Source organism: Oryx dammah, unplaced genomic scaffold (assembly GCF_014754425.2).
Source record: "Oryx dammah isolate SB20612 unplaced genomic scaffold, SCBI_Odam_1.1 HiC_scaffold_28, whole genome shotgun sequence".
Lineage (NCBI taxonomy): Eukaryota > Metazoa > Chordata > Mammalia > Artiodactyla > Bovidae > Oryx > Oryx dammah.
The window spans coordinates 84,863,205-84,877,083 of record NW_024070212.1 but is presented as its reverse complement, the minus strand read 5'-3'; the positions used below and the strand labels follow the sequence as shown (position 1 = coordinate 84,877,083).

Here is a 13,879-nt window from a genome sequence, read left to right as displayed (position 1 = left end):
ACTTCAAGAAGAACTGACTTAGAGGGGGTGCATGAGTCTGTAGCTACGACTTTTAAGGCCACAGGAGTGTTTTCTGAAGAAACAACAGAGCTGAGGACAGGAGCTCCCAGGCCAGGTCATCTAGGGCCCTTCCAGAAGGATCCTTTCCAGCCAGGTTTCCCCTTCACACTTCTCCTGGCCAATGGACCCCAAAGAACAACAACTGTGGCTTTGGCATTTGTGTGCTAACAGGTCAATGCACTTAGACTTTCACTTCTTTTCTGAGAGAAACAGAGCTGGGCTTTGCCAAGCCAAATACACATACACCGAATGCACAACATTTCAGCTTGTCCTCTTGGGTATTGTACCTTCAATTCTTTTTTTCTCAGTCGTGTGGCTCCCAAGTGCAGTGAAAGTGAAAGCATTAGTCGCTCTCAGTCACGTCTGACTCTTTTGCAACCCCATGGACTGTAGTCGGCCAGGTCCCTACGTCCATGGAATTCTCCAGGCAAGAATACTGGAGTAGCCAGTGCCTTCTCCAAGGGATCTTCTAGATGCAGGGATCAAACCCGAATCTCCCACATTGCAGGCTGATTCTTTACCATCTGAACCAACAGGGAAGCCTTCCTAAGTCCGTATTAATTCTCTGCTGGGTCGGCTCCCAGAGATGCTGCTGTTGGAGCTTCTGGGCTCCAACAGTGTCCAGACAAACCTACCAGGCAGCATGTGAGGTGAACTAGAGTAGAGCAAGTCCTGGCTTTATTCCTGACCAATCACTTAGCAAGGATCCTTCATGGGAGACACTTCATCTCTCTGAGCCTTCATGGATGGTAAGGGAGGGGCAGTAGCTCACAGGATTGTTGGGATCTTGGCAAGAGGTGATAGATGTTAAGCCTTAGTGACATAGGAGAAACCCAGCAGGTTAGGACTGTCCCAGCATTCTGTCTTGTAAAGTGGTGCTTGGCATAGAATAGCTGGCTCATCTCCTACACTTCCCCAGGCCTCCAAAACACCCAAGAGTGGCTGGAGGGGCCATCGGTCAATGCCTATTGTATCCTCCTCTGTGGCATACTTCCAGGCCCTTGACATCTTTTGCCTAATGGCCTCCAAAGGACTTACTTGCCTGCAGAGGGCCCCTAAAAGCCCTCATCCACATTTGTAAAGCAGAGACCTGATTATGCCTGCCAAAAATTCTTCAGAGATTCTCCAGCATCCAGAGCAGGGATCATGTCCTCAGAGCCTACAGAAGGTAGAAGGAAATAGACATGAGTGCCAGGACCATGGAAAGGCAATGGGGGTGCAGTAGGGATTATGGCAGACCGAGACATCACTGTGTAAAGGCATTCAGACTCAGAATTCAGTAAAATCCTCCATGGGCCAAGGAAAGCTTGCCCTGGCACTGAGTGTAGTCTTGGATTACCAGAGTAAGAGAGTTCCCCTGGTGTGTGAAATCCAAGCTCCTTAGCCTGGCTTACAAGGATCAGCCTCCTCCTCTTGCTCTGCCCTGCTGACTTGAAATTCATACAGCTGTCCAGCTGCTCTCAGTTCCTCCATACATGCCATGCTGGTTCTCAGCTCTGTACAGTGAGTCTCCTACATATGAACCTTCAAGTTTTGAACTCTCATAAATGTGAATGTATGTTCCATCAACATCAGGCATGAATGAAATTCCAGCTTGCCACCCCCAACTCTGTCTCCTATTGTTGATGATCCTTCAGCTTTATCATTTCCTACCTCCTCCCCCTCCTCCAGGCAGTAACTCTTCTTGCCTGTTCACTAAATGCCAGCCCCTGTATATCAGCTGTTGTACTGTACTACTGTACTTTTCAAGGTAGTGTACTGTAAGATTGAAAATGTCTTAGTTTCTGTGTTTGTCTATTATTTACATATTATTTATGTGGAAAGTATTACAAGCCTATTACAGTTCAGTACTACATAACTGATTGTGTTAGTTGGGTACCTAGGCTAACTTTGTTGGACTTATATGAACAAATTCAACTTAAAAATGAGTTCTCAGAATAGAATGCTTTCATATGCAGGGGACTTACTGTACCTTGCCCCTGGAGGAGGGCACAACACCCACTGCTGTATTTTTGCCTGGAGAATCCCTTGTACAGAGGAGCCTGGCAGGCTATGGTCCATAGGGCACGACTGAAGTGACTTAGCATGTATGCATGTCCTGTACCTTGATCAAGCCTAGGGTGCTTTATTCTTACTCTTCACATGGCAAAATCCTGCCCATTGCTGAGAACTCAGTGCAGGCAATGCCTCCTTGGGGAAGCCTTCTTTGTACTTACTGCTAGTTCTGCTAGAAGAGTTATGAAACTTTTCCTGGTGCCCCAACAATATGTTGCTTTTCTCCTTTGTTAATACTCATCAAATGGTACTATTATTATCTCTTTTGTGTCTGTCTCTCTGCTAAGGTGGAAACATCTATGCTTGATTGCCAAATGTTAATAAGCTTTGTATCCAACAATCACTATTTGTTAAATGGATGATTGGGAGGCAGGTAGTACCCAGAGCAGTGCAGAATCTGAACAGTGGCCCAAGAGGTATACCCTTTAGCAACAGGAAGAAATTGGGAGAGGCATAGGACTGGTCCTTCCTCTCTCCCTTCCCATCACAAGAATGAACAGAGAACAATGAAAGCAACAGAACTGAGGAGCAAGAATGCCTTTGACTTTATCTCTCAACCACTAAAGACTGTCTCCTCTTATTGCTGATTCAACTCCCCAAGAGAGAATCTGATTGTTAGATCACTTTAGGCCCAAGGGACAACTGCCCACACCAGACTACCTTAAGATGCTAGCCAGACTGTTTTGGCCGCCTATGGTCAGGGGTCCTTCTTTAGTCTAACTGGGATAGAATCATCTGCAAGAAAGCATGGTACCTTCCATGAATAGAAGCTCTCTGGAGGGACTTTGAGTGTGGCAGGTGAGTTCTGTAGCTTAGGTGGTACAGGCTTCAGGATTGAGGCAAATGAAAATTGCAGGTGGAATCCCTCAGGGTCATGCAGGGGCCTCACTTGCCTTGCCCCAGTCCTAGTCCCCATGGGTCTGCTTTTCTGCATTACTTCAAGGAAGTCCCTGTCTCTCTGCCCTTCAGTTTCCTCATCTGTAAAATCATGGGGTCAAACTATTTGACCTGTTAGATTCTTTTTGGTTTTGAGACTCCTGTATATTCCCCCAGATTCTAGAACAGCCCACCTTCCTACATCTTATCCTCTGGACTTTCCCCCTTTGTCTGAGGGACCTGATCATCTCTTCATTAACAGCCCTGGTCAAGCCTGGTTTGACTTCCAAGGGCCCAGCTCACAAGCCACTTAGCAAAGCCAGTCATAAAAGAAAACTTAACATCTGTTCTGGGCTTTCACAGAGGGCATGCTTCACATTCCTCCCCTCAAAGCAAACTGCATCAAGCCTTGATCTGGGGCCAACCAAGGAGAAGTAACCCTCAGGGGGTGGGGTGCCATTCGGTGCCCAGATGAGGTCACTTAACGCATAGTCATTGGTAGCCCTGAGGAATGAAAGGTATTTGCCTTCCCCATTAATCACTCAAAAAAGTTATGAACATCTTGGATCAAACTGAAACTAAAATGTTGTAGACAAAGGGGCCCCTTTGACTCCCACTTAGTATCAAGTTGGCTAAAAAGTTCATTTTGAATGAACTTTTAGACCAACATAATTAAAGTCCAGATAGGTTTGTTCCTCTGAGGTTAAGTGAGAGGACCACAGAGGTAGGAAGAGGAGATAATGAGAAAAGGGAGGAGGAGGCAAGAAGGTGTTATTTATTTAGTCCAATGTCAGATCCAATGCTTGAATCCAAGCTAAAAATGTTGATTCTATCAGTCATCCTCCTCCAAAGGCAGCTTATTTCACAGTTGGATGGTAATGTTATTAGAAATACCTTTTATTACAATGAACCAAAATATATCTCTTTGATCCATCCCTATAGTAGTCAATATGAAATTGGAATAAGTCAATTTCTCTCCCAAATAGTTGCCCTTAAAGAATTTGAAGACACATCCTACTTGAATCTCCTATCCCTCATGTAAAAAGAAAAAAAAAAAACAAAAAACTCCATCTCTTTCAGTTCATCCTTATACATCATTTTCCAGCCACACATGCCCTCTGTTTCATCCTGACACACTCTTCTGGAATCATAGACCTTCTCACGGTGTGGGGCCAGAACCACACATGATTGTGCAAGTGTGCAGATCAGATCAATCATCTCAACACACAGATACCATTGGGTGATGATAGAGTCCGGAAAGAGCCCAGTTCTGCTGACTCTCAGGTACCTGGGGCAGATGGCAAAATACCAATAAAGCAGTAAGAGAGGGGACTAGCCTTTGCAATACACAAATAGTTGCATGGAATTTATCATGTGTCCCTGGGGGCTCCCATGGACCACACATCTGTGCAAAGCCAGCATGTCCATAGATGCAGAATCCAGATCTGAGCAACCAGAGGTGCTATCAGCCAATCAAACTGATAAAAATTCCATGGCTATTGTTAAAACCTGATAATATAGTGTAGGGGGACGGCCTGGATGAAGACTAAAGCCTGTTCGATTTACACGCATGTTGCCTAAACTGTCTTCCCTACCTTGATTACTAATAACCATGGAGATACTCAGTTCCCTTTAAGGTATATTTCCAAGAAACTATACCAATATGTCCACTCATTTTTCCTGGCTTCTCTTAGCCCAGTATTCCAGAAAAAAATTATTCCCTCATTTCATATGATACCATATTTTTCATTCTGCTTCTAACGATGCTGTGATTTCCTCTTTAAAGTATATATTAGTCCCATGAATATTGCACAGTATTACTATGGTAATGGAAAGGACTCTATTCTTGACTTACGCCTGTGGTTTCAGGGCTACATACTCAAAGACATCTCCCAGACTTTCACCCTGAACTATATCCTAAATCATGCCCTATGTGTTTCCCATGGTACCTCTCCCTTTTGGGGTCCCATAGGTGGCTTCTCTCATAGCTCAGTTGGTAAAGAATCCACCTGCAATGCAGGAAACCCTGGTTCAATTCCTGAGTCAGGAAGATCCACAGGAGAAGGGATAAGGAAGCCCCAGTATTCTTGGGCTTCCCTTGTGGCTCAGCTGGTAAAGAATCCGCCTGCAATGAGGGAGACCTGGGTTCAGTCCTTGGGTTGGGAAGATCCCCTGGAGAAGGGAAAGGCTACCCACTCCAGTATTCTGGCCTGGAGAATTCCATGGACTGTACAGTCCATGGGGTCACAAAGAGTGGGACCTGACTGAGCGACTTTCACTTTCACTTTCTTTCAGGTACTTGAAATTCATCATCTCTCTTCTCTACCCAGACTTTAAATAATCTACTATAATTAATGGTTCTGTGACCACTGCCAACTGAGTTGCTGAGAGAGAAAATTTGCATTTCTTGAGCATCTGCTGTGAAGCTTAACAACTGCACAGTACAAATATTATCCCTATTTTATAAAGAAGGAGACTGACATACACTGTCTCCTGCCCCAAGTTTGATCCTTTAACAGATGCAGTGGGCTCTGCTTTCAAAGTACATCCAGAATTCTAGCGCATTTGCAGCTTCCAGTCACCATCACCTCCTGCTGTGGTTACTGCAATAACCCCTAACTAGATCTCTCTGTTTCTATACTTGCTCCTCTAAAACTCAGCATTGTAAAGTCCTGTTAAATTTCTATCTCACTTAAAACAATGTCCTTCTCATTGTCCTGGAGGACCTACATAATCTGCCCTTGGTTCCTCTTAGAACTCATCTCCAACTGTGCTTTCTCCTACTCTCTCCACTCCATCACAAGCGCCTCCTGGCACTGCCACAAACACAGAGTTGCTCTTGCCTGAGGGCATCTATACTAGCTTTTCTCCTCATCTGGAAGGCACTTCCCCCAGACAGTCACATGGCTTACACCCTCATTTCCTTCAGCATCTCGCTTCAGAGGTGCACCCATCCGTAATTTTCACACTCTGCCTTCTCTCCTCACCTGCTCATTTTCTTTTTCTTTCTGATGCAGCTACAGCCAATATATAAATTCAGTTTTTATTTGTTTGTGGTCCAGCTCCTCACTAGAATATAAACTTCACAAATTTTTCTTCTTGTGACAAAATATATTTTGTCTTACAAATAGCCAGTGAAAGAATGGCTAAGAAAGTGGAAGTGAACGTGTTAGTTGCTCAGTCGTGTCTGATGCTTTGCAATCCAATGGACCGTAGCCCGCCAGGCTCTTCTGCCCATGGGATTTTTCCAGGCAGGAATACTGGAATGGGTTGCCATTTCCTTCTCCAGAAGCTCTTCCTGACCCAGAGATTGAACCTGGGTCTCGCTCATTGCAGGCAGATTGTCTACTGCCTGAACCACCAGGGAGGCCCAAGACAATGACCAAGAGGCAACTGGCTAAGTGGGGAGGGCCCAAGATACTATGGGATTCAGACCATCACCTACAAGAATTATTGGGAACCAGGAAGAAAATATGACCTGGAAGGACAGGATAAGGAAGGGAGTCATGGAGAATGATTACAACTATTTGAAAAGCTGGCATGCAGAGTAGAAGCAGATTTATTCTGAATTTTCCACTAGGTAAAACTAAGACTACTGAGTAACTTGCCAGGTGGACAAAAAGGGTGTGGCAGGCATTCAAGACTGAGAATTATTTGAGAACCGGGTTGATGCTGAGACATGGAAAGACATGGTTTGTTCACTGAATACCAATTACACCCCTACCCTCCAGCTACCAATCATGTGTAGCCAGAGGCCACGTGAGGCCACAAAGATAAACTAGGTGGGCTATATATGTCATGTCATGGAGTTTTGACTTACATTTTATTTGTTAATTTATGTAAACATCATATGCTCGCCATTTAATGAGCACACATTCTATCCTAGGCTGTCTCCTGGGTCATGGGGATGAAGAGCATGGAATATATAATCCCTGTTCTGAAAGGATAGTAATGGCATTGAGCAAGTTCCTAATGGCCTCTGCACATAACAAGTGCTCAAAAAATACTGGATGCCTGAATGCAGGCTAAATTTTTCTAGTTAACACTTATAACAATCCTATGAAACAAATGAAATTTTACCCGTTTTATACATGAGGAAACTAAAATTTAGAGTTTTCTGTCCCATCTTCATAGAATTGGTTAAATTTTGAGCCATCATTTAAATCCAGCTCTGTCTGGCATCAAAATATTTTCCTTTTCTGCCTCATGTCCTCTCATCACCTCAAAGGAGCTCAAACTCTTATAAATGCCTTCATAGCCAAGGAGGTACAAAAAGGAGGGCTGGATCTACTATCTATATCCAGGAGAGTTTTGAGGCAGGCCATGAAAAATGAATGAGTCTCTTTAATCTCCTTGGCCAAATAGTTACCATGTACCTATGTTCCCAGGACTGCCTTGCCACCAATCTCTGGGAAGGAAGGGTTGCCAAGACTGAATGTTCCAGCCTTGGGTTGTACAGTCTGAGGTTAGAACACCAGCTTTCACCTTGATTAGCTATGTGACCCTGGACATATCAAGTAATCTTCTTAACTCCCAATTTCCTTATCCACAAAATAGGGAATAAAAATTGTACCTCCTGATACAATCACTTCAGATCCTATGGCTATCATAGGGAAATGGAAGACTATAAACAACTCTATACCTACAGATTCGATAATTTAGGTGAAATTAACCAATTCCATGAAGGATATAATTTGCTAAAATTTGCATGAAAAGAAATAGATAACCTGAACAGGCCTGTGTCTATTAAAGAAATTATTAATCCTAATAGATCAGTTAATAACCTTCCAAGACAGAAAGCACCAAGACCAAATGGATTCAGTGGTGAATTCTACCAAACATTTTTAAAAAGTTACACCAAATCTCTATAATCTTTTTCAAAGTATAGAAGAAGTCAAAGGTATACTTCCTAACCCATTCTATGAGGTCAGCATTATCCTGATACCCCAACAGACGAAGACATTGTGAGAAAAGAAATCTGCAGACCAATAGCTCTCATGAACATAGATGCAAAACTCTTCAAAATATTAGCACATTAAATCCAACAATATATAAAAAGAATTATACACCACAACCAAGTGGGATTTATCCCAGGTAAGTAAGGCTGGTTGAAAATTAGAAAATCAGTTCAAGTAATCCATTACATCAACAGGCTAAGGGGAAAAAAAAAGTCACTTGATCACATGATCATATCAATAGATGCAGAAAACACATCCAACAACCATTTATAGTAAAAACTCTTAGTGAATTGTGAATAAAGAACTTCCTTGACTTGATAAAGAATATCTTCAAAAAACCCACAGCTAACATCACACATGGTGAAACACTCCAAGCTCTCACACTAAGACTGGGTACAAGACAAGGACGCCCCTCACCACTCCTTTCAACATGACACGGGAAGTTCTAGCTAGTGCACTGAGACAAAAGAGAAAAATGAAATAACAAGTGTGCAGACTGGGAAAAGAAAAACAGAACTATGTTTGTCTACAGGTGATATGGCCATCTAAGAAAACCTGAATTGCTAACAATCTTCTGAAACCAATAAGTGATTTTTACAAGATCACTTACTGTACAGATCAATGTACAAAGGTCAGTTGCTTACACACATATCAGTGATGAAAAAAAAATGGAATTTGAACATAAAAATACAATACCATTTACATTAAAGCCCCCAAAAGTTAAACACTTAGGTATAAATCTAACAAAATGTATACAAGATTCATGTGATTAAGACTACAAATCTCTGATTAAAAAAGAAAAACTAGATATATGCATAGGAAAATCAGTATTATAAAAATGTTCATTCTTTACAACTTGATCTGTGGATTCAATGTAATCTCAACCAAAACCTCAGCAAGTTATTTCACGGATATTGTCAAACTAATTCTAAACTTTATGTGTAGAGACAAAAGCTTCAACTAGCCAACATGGAGAACAAAGTTGGAGGACTAAAACTATCCAACTTTAAGACTCACTATATTAAGTTATAGTAATCAACATGGTGTGGGATTGGTGAAAAAACAGACAATAGATCAATGGACAGAGTAGAGAGCCCAGAAATCAACCCACATAAATATAGTCAACTGATCTTTGACGAAAGAACAAAGGCAATGCAATGGAGTAAATATAGTCATTTATACAAATGGTGCTGGAACAACTGGACATTCATAGGCAAAAAAAAAAAAAAACAACCCCACAAATGTCGACAGAGACCTTATACCCTTCACAAAAGTTTACTCAAAATAGATTACAGACCTATATGTAAAACTTTAAAGTATGAGACTCTTAGAAGATAACATAGGAAAGAATGATGCATAGATGTAGGTGTGATGGTGCCTTTTTAGATATAATACATGATTCATGAAAGAAATAATCATTAAACTGATCTTCACTGAAATTAAAAACTTCTGCTCTGTGAAAGACAACATCAAGAGATGGAGAAGACAATCCATGAGCAGGAGGAAATATTTGCAGATGACATCTGATAAAGGACTGTTATCCAAAATATATAAAGAACTCTTAAAATTCAGTGACAAGAAATCAAACAACTTGATTAAAAGTTAGCTAAGAGCTTGACAGATATCTCACAAGGAAGATATACAAATGGCAAATAAACATATGAAAATATGCTCCATTTCATATGTCAAATCAACTTAAAGCAATATTGATATACCACTACATACCTATAAGAATGGCCAAAATCCTGAATGCTGACAACAACAAGTGCTGACAATAAAATGGAGCAACTGGAACTCTCATCCATTGCTGGTAAAAATGCAAAATAGTACAGTCACTTTGGAAGAGTTTGGCAATTTCTTACAAAGCTAAATATATTTCACCATTTGATCTGGAGATAAGAGTTGTTGAAAATTTATGTCTAAAGAAAAACCTACACATAGATGTTTATAGCAGCTTTACTTACAATTGCCAAAACTTGGAAGCCACAAAGATACCCTTCAGTAGGTGAATGGATAAATAAACTGTGGTACATCTAGACAATAAACTACTATTCAGTCCTAAAAATGATGAAAAGGAAACTTAAATGCATAATTTCTAAGTAAAAGAAGTCAGTCTGAAAAGGCTACATACTTTATGATTCCAACTATAGGACATTCTAGGAAAGACTATGGAGGCAGAAAGATTAGTGGTTGCCAGAAGTTGGGAGGGGGCAGGGAGGGTGAATAGGTAGAGCACAGAGGATTTTTAAGGCAGCAGAAGTACTTACGTATAATGTTATAATGATGGATATATGTCATTATACATTTGTTCAGACCCATAGAATGTACAGTACCGAGGGTAAAGTATGGATTTGGGGGTAATTATGATGTGTGAAGGGGCTTCCGAGGTGTCATTAGCAATAGAGAATCTGTCTGCCAAGGCAGGAAACATAAGAGACCAAGGCTTGATCTTTGCGTGGGGAAGATCCCCTGGAGGAGGGCATGGCAACTCACTCCATTATTCTTGCCTAGATAATCCCATGGACAGAGGTGTCTGGCACAGAAGTCGGACACCACTGAAGCAACTTGGTACCCATGCATGAGGTGTTAATGTAGGTTCATCAACTAAAACAAACATACTACTCTGGTGGGCGATGTTCATAATGAGGTAGGCTATGCATATATGGGGACAGGTGGTGCATAAGACATCTTAGAACTGTCCCTCAATTCTGTCGTGAACCTTAAACTGCTCTAAGAAAAAAGAAATCTTCATGAAAACATTATACTTCTTATAGGAGATCATTAGGGAACTCAGTGATATAAATCATGTAGAATAGTTAGCAAAATTCCTGGCTCAAAATAAGTGATCAGTGACTCTCAGCTGTGGTTATGAAGGTAATGATGATGGGGGATATTCTGGCTCCAGTTGACAAAGCCAAGCACATGTCTGGTTAATAGGTCAGCTTAGAGGATTTCAGTAAGAAAATATTCAGAAAAAAAAAACTTGGACCCCCATCCTTCTCAACCAAGAAGGGTTTATTTTTGCTCTGTTCTAAATCTTTTTCAAATGAATTCTTTTAAGGAAATAACTATGACCTCTGCCTGGGGTCTAATCAGAATGCTTGTGTATATGTTAGTCGCTCAGTCCTGTCTGACTCTTTACAACCCCATAGACTGTATAGACCCCATACAGCCTGAGAGGCCCTTCTGTCCATGGAATTCTCCAGGCAAGAATACTGGAGTGGGTAGCCATTTCCTTCTCCAGGGGATCTTCCCCTCCCCAGGGATTGAACCTGCGTCTCCTGCACTGCAGGCAGATTATTTATTGTCTGAGCAACCAGGGAAGCCCCATCAGTATGCCTATAAATGTATATATTCAAGAACATTAATACAAAACACTTTTCAAAATACCTTTTACTTTGGGGATGCTGATGTGCATTTTATGTTAAGTCTTGGCTGTGCTCTAGGCAGCTGTTCTAATATTTCTGCTGAGGCAGGCAGGGTCCACCACCCAAATGCATTTCAACTAAGTGCGATTTGGTCTGGGACATCTTGGTAATCAGGGGAGACAAAGCAGATTGAAAGCATGTGAGCAGCCAGTTTCCCAATGAGATGAGACAGGCTCTGTTGATAAAAACCACTCCACACAGGGCATGGGTGGGATGTGGTAAGGAAGAGAGGGAAGCCCAGGGTCAGGTTGTGATGGGGAGGTAGGAGTTTGGTCAAGCCCAGGGTCTGTTTGGGATGCCAGCCATGAGAAAGCAAGCTTCGGCACAGCTGTGTCAGATGTGGACTAACCCCACATATTTATATTTCAAAACCCATTTCCTGGGGCGGATTGCGGGGGCGGGGGGGGGAGTGGATTTTGGGAAATCACAACATGTTGTTAAAGTCAGAAAATCCTTGCGTCTTGGTATTCTCCCCAGACTCCACAACATTCGGTATGAGGAAAACCTGAGAAATGACCCACTCTGACTTGAGAATCTAATATGTGCTTTTCTTACCTTTCCTCTAACTATCCCAGAAGCAATTACCCAGGTTCAGAGAGGAGCAGGAATTAGTATTTGAAGACCTGAATGTCCTAGAAAGGCCCTGGGAATCTACTGGGGAGCAGAGAAGGAGGGAGATCACTGTTTATGTCACCTTCCAAGTTGTGAGCAGGGCACTGGAAACTCAGCCAGAGATGTGGGCAGCCAGTGAACAGGGCCTGTTCCAGGTCATTCTGGACTTCCCATTTGAGATGAGGGAGGAGCAGTCATTCCTATTCCCTTGAAAATGATTCAGCCAAGGCCATCATGTCAACCTTCTGGACCAGGGAGCAAAACAATAACAATACTCACTCATTCTTCTAGAAGGAAGTTGCCATGACTTGTCCTTATTTTTGTTATATTGGAAGTACATTTGTCATATAGAATACAGGATACCTAGCTAAATCTGAATTTCAGATAAATAATGAAAAGTTTTTATATAAACATGTCACAAATGTTGCATGGGATAGACTTAAAAAATTATTTGCTTTTTACTGGAAATTAGAATTTAACCAGGTATCTTGTATTTTTATTTGCCTAATTTGGAAATTCCTTCCACAAGTCACTAGATAACATCTTACAAGCATCCCTTTGCAGAGGGTGGAGGGCAGTGTGACATAGCACAACTTTCTGTGAAGATGTGAGTGATGATGGGAGTGAGCCTCCCACCACTGAGGCTTCACTTGACAGTCCCCACCCCTCACTCTTCAGCTCCTAAGGACCATGGACCTTGAGCCAACTGCTTGGGTTTGAACCCTGGTTCTATAAATAGTTAGCTGTATGACTTTATGTTAAGGAACACAACTTCTCTCTGTGTTACTAGTTTTCTAATTTACAAAATGGAAATAATAATAACAGTAGCCTTCAAAAGTATTTTTTAAAACATAAAATTATACTTAGATCAGTGTTTGGCCCATAGAAAGAAATAAATGTTAATCTTTATCATTCTTCTTATTATTATTCCTCATAACTGTATATAAAAGGAGTTGGGCTAGTGAGAATCCTGTTGCCACATCAAAGCTAGGGCAGAATATTTTGTAGCTTTTTATTTTATATTGGAATGTAGCCAATTAACAACGTTGTAACTGTTTCAGATGCACAGCAGAGAGACTAACCCATACATATACATGCATCCATTCTTCCCCAAACTCCCCTCCCATCCAGGCTGTAGGGCCGTGTTTTGGATCACTGAAGCCTTTGTAGACCACTATAGTACAGAGAAGATGAAGGCTTTGTGGACACTGAGTGCTATCCTCTTATTTTATAGGTGAAGAGAAAAGTTGGCCAAGTGGCTGGCTCTAAACTTCACAGGTGGTTGACGGTATGGTTTTGGAGTGAAAAGGCAGATATTCCTTTGAATTGAGTTAACTGTAGACAACCTTTTGCTAGAATCACAGAATTACATGATTACGGAGCCACAGGCTACAGCTATGGCAAAATTTGCACCAGGGTCAAATTAAGATGAGAGATACTGACCCAAGAATCCATTGTTGATGAGTTCTCTTCTCAGTTCCGCCTTGATGTTTGCTACGTGTCTTTTGGCAAGTTCTCACCTTTTCTGGCCTTCAGTGTCTCATCTGTTCAACAGAGATAATCATCTTAGTTCTGTTCACTTCCTAGGGCTATTGCAAAATCTTTGAAAGGACTGACACTCTGGCCACCTCCCCAAAACTCACTACTCCTCTTTGCCCTTTTGGCCTCTCCCCAGCTCATCAGAGCACTACCTTCCTTCACGTCCTTGGCTTCTGTCCCTCAAAGGCCTGGGATATCTGGGCCTCAGCTGACTGATGACCAGCAGATTCTAGTAGGTGGGGTGAGGGTGCAGATGGCTCCTTCCTGCTGGTTTATAGCCAGGCAAAGACAGCCTCTGAACTCAGCTCCCAAGCAATGCTTCTTGAATTGAGCAGTGACTTTGCTAAAAAG

The 13,879-nt window shown here is 41.9% G+C and overlaps 1 long non-coding RNA gene across 1 annotated transcript; it reads right to left on the bottom strand.

Moving 5' to 3' along the window:
* Positions 1–720: 720 nt before the first annotated feature.
* LOC120857091 lies at positions 721–13,519 on the bottom strand. The gene is made up of 2 exons (XR_005719573.1): positions 13,433–13,519; positions 721–1,219 (listed from the first exon to the last, which is right to left on the bottom strand). It is a non-coding gene; the product is annotated as an uncharacterized LOC120857091 (long non-coding RNA).
* Positions 13,520–13,879: the final 360 nt, after the last annotated feature.